We start from the raw sequence: 6430 nt of genomic DNA on the forward strand, positions 1-6430 counted from the left end.
TGCAGCCACCACGGCCCCCCCTCCCCACCTCTTCTCCTCAAAGCCTGCCCTCTCTCCCAGTCCCAGTTCTTTTCCTTGATTCAATCTCCTCCACAACGGAGTAGTAGTACACGGAGAAATCACTAAGCTTCTCCATCGTAGAACCCAAACCCCACCCTCCCATTGGTATTTTTTCCTACTGAACTTGTGGATAATGACTTCAGTTTCCAGTTAAGACTTGGTACTTGTTTGCTTCAGTTCAAATTCATATCGTGCTTTAACATTTGCTGTCTGCATTTTTTTGATCTTGATTGATGTTGCCTACTCCGGACAGGTGCCTGTTGCTGTGTTGCAGACCTTTTTCACAACTAGTCTGTTCATATCATATTGATGTCTTCCCATCACTTTTGTATCTCCAGCTTGACCACCAAGTTCAACATTTGCCAGGTCCTTCTGTACAAGATATCACCACTTCTGATTCATATGAGTGAATCCTTATTTATTTTTCATGGTTTTGACTATATATGAGTGAATTGGAGCAAGTTTGGTTTTGTTACTCGTTTTCCTTTTCTTATAGTACAATAAAATAGGGATAGCTAATGTTATGTCTGAAGAATACACAAATTGCACTAACAACTTGGGGAGGTTCAAACTACAGAGCGATAATAGCAAGGTTAGTTCCTCACTCCCCTGATTCGTAGTGGCATATGTGGATGATTTGTCTAAGAGGATCAAATGCTGGGAAGGATGATCTTCTTCTTCAGTAAAGATTATTTTGTGTCAACTTTGCATTTTTAGCTATCTAAATAGAACCATCAATGACTAACATGTTTTATGGAGGTCTGTTTGGCTCTTAGCAGGCCTGTAGACACGATGTTTACCAAGATGACTTTGAAAACACCCGGCAGAGGATAGGTTGGTCTGGCCAACGACGGCCTGGCAATATGATTGGTCGTCCAGGTAAAGGTTTCACTTCCTTTTTCCCTTACACATTTGCTAGATCTTCTTCCCGATGAAAGTCATGTGCCTAGATTGCCTGCTAGACCTTACTAACTCAACCACTCGATGTTAAACTATGTGCATGTATGCCTAGAGTGCTTACTGGACCTTGCTAACTCGAGAAGTTGATGTTAAAGCCTTGAAGTACCAATTAGACTTATTGACTCTTCTATACATGTATGCCTACATTTAGTGGGTGCCTACTTTACTTAGTAGACCTTTCTCTATATGGTTTTTTTTTCTTCAATTTGGTTCAGAGCTGTTACCTGGTTACCTGCTACACATAAGCACATGGAAAGCTTAAGACCTAGCGTAAACCTGGGAATTGTTTGGACTCAAACTGAAGTTTCAGTTTGGTTTTTCCATCGCTTTGCTTTGGGTTGGATTAAATGGGCTGAGCACCTGTGGTAATTTGGTCTAGTGTGGGTTGTAGCAATTATACTAGATTGCCTTGCTTTGGTCTGGAGTCTGGGCAGAGACCAAACGGTCATAGCCTGTTTCAATCCATAGACAAACTGGAATGAGCGACCAATTCGACCGCACATCTGTACGACACCAGCGATTCCATCTGCCCTATGCTAGGGTAAGGTGCCGTTGCCGCCGGCTGTACCCCGTCGTTCCTCCTCCACTGTCCCTACTCTTTGGCCCTCCTGGCTGCGTCGATGGTGGGGGCGCCTGGCTGACGCCAAGCTTTTGCGGCAGGTGGGGGGCCCCTCTCTCTCTCAACCCCGCTCTCTCGCCTCTGTAGGTAGAGATGCTGATGACCACAAAACTGTGCAGGCTTAGCTTGGTCTTGCCCAGATTACTTTAGAAATTATTATCCCTGACTGGGCTTGGTCGTCAACTGCTAATGCCCTTTTCGCGTTAAGGGTTTTGTCCATGGTTTAAGTTTGTGGTTTCAATCCAAAAGTCAGAAACGGTTTGGATGGGGTTGGGGTTGGGTTGAAAAAACATACAATTTGGTTTGGTCTGGATTCTGGCTGATTTTTTTGGGACCGGTTTGGTTTGAATCCTGGGCGTATAGTGCTATGGGCTGGACTAGCTTTGGTTTGGATGTGAAACTATTCCCAAGCTTAACCTAGCAGTCCAAAATTAAGTAGCATATTCTCTTGCCAGTCATCCAAAATTAAGTAGCATAATTCTCTTGCCAGTCATCTAAAAGTTCAGCGACAACTGCTGACACATGAGCTTCATTTTACCTGTTATGCTTCTTTTGCATGATCAATTGCAGGTCCATGAGGCAGCAGCTCTAAGGCAAATGAAGGCTTTAGTTAATTGCCTGTGATATTTATGCCCCTGTTGGGCAATATTTATGCCATCGTTATAAAGCATGGGCAACATTTATGGCCCCGTTGAAGGTACATGGGCAATATTTATGCCCCGCAAAAAAAAGAAGGTACATGAAGAAAAAAAACACACAGGACAGAGCATACCTACAGGAGGTCTGCTAACGAAAAAAATATGGAGCAACACTCGGTACATACATGGAGATGTGATGATGAAAACTAGAAAATTTTGAGGTCATTAAAGTGAACATCACTGTTGACATTGGTCAAAACTCTAGTTTGTTACTTCCTGTGTTAAGTTTTTGTGTTGTCTGAGTTGATGTATTTGCATATGCTATTGACTGTAGCTATGCTCCATGTATACCAACTCTCCTGGTAACAGTATGACGCGTATGCTATGTGTGTGCAATGTTCCACTTCCATTGTTTCCTACAGAATTCTATTGTGTGGCTTGAATTTTTTTTCTTCATGAAGATATAACAAGAACAATAAAGCGCGGTAATTGTAACAGGTTAGGACCAAACGCATTTCCTAAAGATGTGTAATTAAAACATTTGTTATTAAACAACTAAAATATACATTCCCCATTCCAACTAGTAAAAACCGAGAAAAGTACCGACTTTTTTTCTCGTTAACTATTGTGTAAACAAGATGGGATAATAAAGATGCCTGCCCGAGGGAAAATGCTACACTAACGTACTATAACTTACTAAATTCTTACACAACATTCCTATCTAACCTTTCCACGACCTTGATTTCAACTGTGTGGGTCCCCTCCCCCTGATTTCATCCAATGCCCTACGTACTCATCCGCTAATCGCTACACCATGTACAACAGATATGAGATACCTATGAGGTTTTTTGTTTTACACGAACTCAGGAACTTTATATTACGTAAACCGAGATTGGATTACAGTCTTTCCGCAGGCTACTAACGTTACGTCCAACCAACAATCAGAAATGTGTAAAGAAAGACAGAGCATGTTTGGCACACAGGTCTGGACCATTATTCTCCCTTGAAGCATGCTGAACCAATTCCCCGTACTATGTAGAGACGGAGGGGGAGTTCACCGTCTACTTGCTGTTCGCCATGCGAAGGCTGGTCGAGAACGTGAAGCATGCCCTGCCGCATTGGCATCGCCGGAGAAGAAGACAGGAAGGCGCTGCGCAATTATCTAAGAGATAAACGCCGTTGTTCTTGAAGGTCGATCGAGCGATTGACTACCGAGACGCCCTCGCAGCTAACCAAGCGTTCTTGATTTCTCCAGAACAAAGCTACTCTAGCAAGAACCAGCGACGATCGATCCCAAGCCAGCAAAGAAGGGGCACAGACCACGGATCAGAGCATGCAAGCCTCGTCGGACGGCAGCAAGTTAGAGGCAGGAGGGTGTACCTCCGCGTCGATGTAGGGGGAGGAAGCGGCCGCGGCGGCGGTGGCGGCGGCAGCAGCGCTGTTCGTCCAGCTGGAGTCAGCGCTGGGGCCCTGTGCCGCGGGCGCCGTTGAACGGCGGCGGCGCTGTCGAGCCCTGTGCGCGGGAGCCGTTGAGCGGCGGGGGCTGTTCCTCCTCGAGTTTTCGCCGGGGTCCCTGTGCGCGGGAGCGGTTGAGCGACGGCGGCGCTTGTTCGTTCTCTGAGTCTGCGCCGGGGGCCTTGAGCGGGAACCGTTAGAATTTCAGTTGCGTCCGGTTTCCGTTGGTTGCGTCGGCTAATGAAGCGAACCGACCTACTGCGCCCTATTATATTAGCCTATAAAACCAGCAGCCGCTCTGTTCCTTTGGCGACAGCTGCTAGACGCCGGCCATGCGCTGATCTCCACCCCTTCTCCGTCTCCGTGGTCAATAGCTCCTCTGCGACACATTTCATGTGAATTAAAAGGGGTGTGACGTTGTTCTAGCGAATGGTTATGGTGCGACACATTTGAGCCCGTAAATAGCCCAGGCACAACATGGTCCTTAAACTCAAGTGATGCCCTCGTTAGTTGTTAGGGGTTGGACCCATCACTTATCCACGTATGCACGGGACCCATCACCTGTCCACGTAAGAGAGGGACCCACCTCTCCGCAGCTAGAAGAGACGAGCGCCCGCGACCGTCCGCCCGCCGCCGCCCATTGCTTCCTCTTTCCCCAGTCTTTCTCTTCTCCGGCGACCTAGCGCAGATGTCTAGCTCCTCCGCCACACACTTAAAATGGCGACAGTATGGTCTAGTGTCATGACAAGGTGCCCTGAGTGCCCACGCCCAGAGCTTCTTAAATGATAGGTCAGTAAGACGGATGAGAATGGCAATCTTGGGCGTGAATTTATGAAATACTTGAGCAAAACAATGGCAGGAATGGATGACAAGGTTAGATCTCAGTTCTTAGCCCGTTCTTTCGCTGTCGTTTGCTCTGATTTCTCCAGATTTACTTTTTTCTCGTCAAATTTGGGATTTAAGGTTCATATTGTTGTTTTTAGATCCTGAAGAAATGTACACATTTCAAGTGGATGGATGATTATATTGAGAGGATTCAGTTTGAGGGCTACATTGATTCGAGCGGGGCCGCAACCTGTGAGCTCAATTTGGGCAGGGTGCCGCCGATTGTTGTGAAGAATTTGGGGAGCTCGGACGGGCGAGGGGCGGATAGAGTCATGTCGATGTCGAGGTATGCGCGCGATGTTGAACTGCACGCGTAGTCCGAACTGAACGAGGAACTGAATAAGATCAACAAACATCTAATGCAGATGATCAATTTGCAGAAGCAAGCAAATATTAGGGCAGGGGGGTTCTATTGTTGTATCATTGCTCTGGTTTTCTTTTACTTGTTGTTCATCCGTCATTAGAATGAGCATTTAGGCCTGTCAGGACAGAGGACGCAATCTGTCGCTATGCCAAGTTGATGCAACTGAGTCAAAACAACAATTTGGAAAATTATTCAGTGTTCATGCCTCTGTTTTTGTTCTTTAGTTAACAAAGTGTACACCCAAATTCAGTTTCTGATTAAAAAAATCTGGGCTGCCGAATAGATTTTGGGCCGCGAGAAAATAACCAGGCCCAAAGAGAAACCAACCCACTCGCGTAGGGGCAATAACCTTTTTTTATAGCATAGAGGCACCCATGTTTAACGAAAGATGGTTCGACTAAATAAAATGTTGCTTGGGCAAATAAACCTCTAACAAACATATACTTCTTGACTTGTTTTTACTTTGGCCAATTTTTTGTTCATGGAACAATGTAAATAAAAATGCGGCAAAATGCAAAGAGGTAGCACATGACACATGTTTTACTTGGGCCCGTTTTACTTGTGTTAGCTACTTATTTTAACATTTCAAAAATTCTGTTACTTGTTTTTGTTCATGGAGTAATGTAAATCAAAAATCCATTAAAAAGAAATTATTTGTGGCTTGGAAAAAAAAGAAATTTCATTGCTACAAAATGACTTTTCACGAGTCATTTTTTTCCTTTTACAGTCCACAAAAAATGTCTTTTTTTGACGTTTGAAATGCATTTTTTTTAATAATGGGTGTATCTAGACCTACAAGCGAAAACACCATGCAACTTAAATAAGTAGCAAGAACTTGATAATAGAAAGACACATAATATAGATAGTTCGGGCCAACCAAGCCCACAACGGGGTACCGATAGTACGCTTACAACTTAATAACATAACACAAATATAGATAGATTTAGCTAAAAAAGATAGATAGATGGGTAGATCGTCTGAACCAAGTGATGAAGGGGAAGAACAATCTGAAGACAAACAAAAATCAACTCCCGGTGCTGTAATGAAGCACTGGAACTATGATGACACAAGTAATGATCTGGCTTTGCATCTTAATTTATTGCTATGGCTGGAACGAGCAATTGTTTTGCCGCTGATTTTATGTCACTCTTAATGTAATATGTAATTATCTCTACTTGTGCAAACAAGGATCTTCTTAGAAGATAACATATATTTTAGTGGAACTGCACAAGAAGATGTTGGAAACATTAAACTAATCGAGGAGTATATAGTAAGCATGACAACCACAGTAGATAACAACAGATGGTTCCCGAGAAGTGCTTCATATGTATGCTCTGCACAATAAGCCTCCTGACAAAGGTTGGTACCGGCCCACGTATTTCATCCATATGATTGAGCTTTGTCGTCTCTATTGGTGCTGTGCTACTATTTAGCTATTGTCATGAAGTG

Source organism: Triticum dicoccoides, chromosome 5A, assembly GCF_002162155.2.
Source record: "Triticum dicoccoides isolate Atlit2015 ecotype Zavitan chromosome 5A, WEW_v2.0, whole genome shotgun sequence".
Classification (NCBI taxonomy): Eukaryota; Viridiplantae; Streptophyta; class Magnoliopsida; order Poales; family Poaceae; genus Triticum; species Triticum dicoccoides.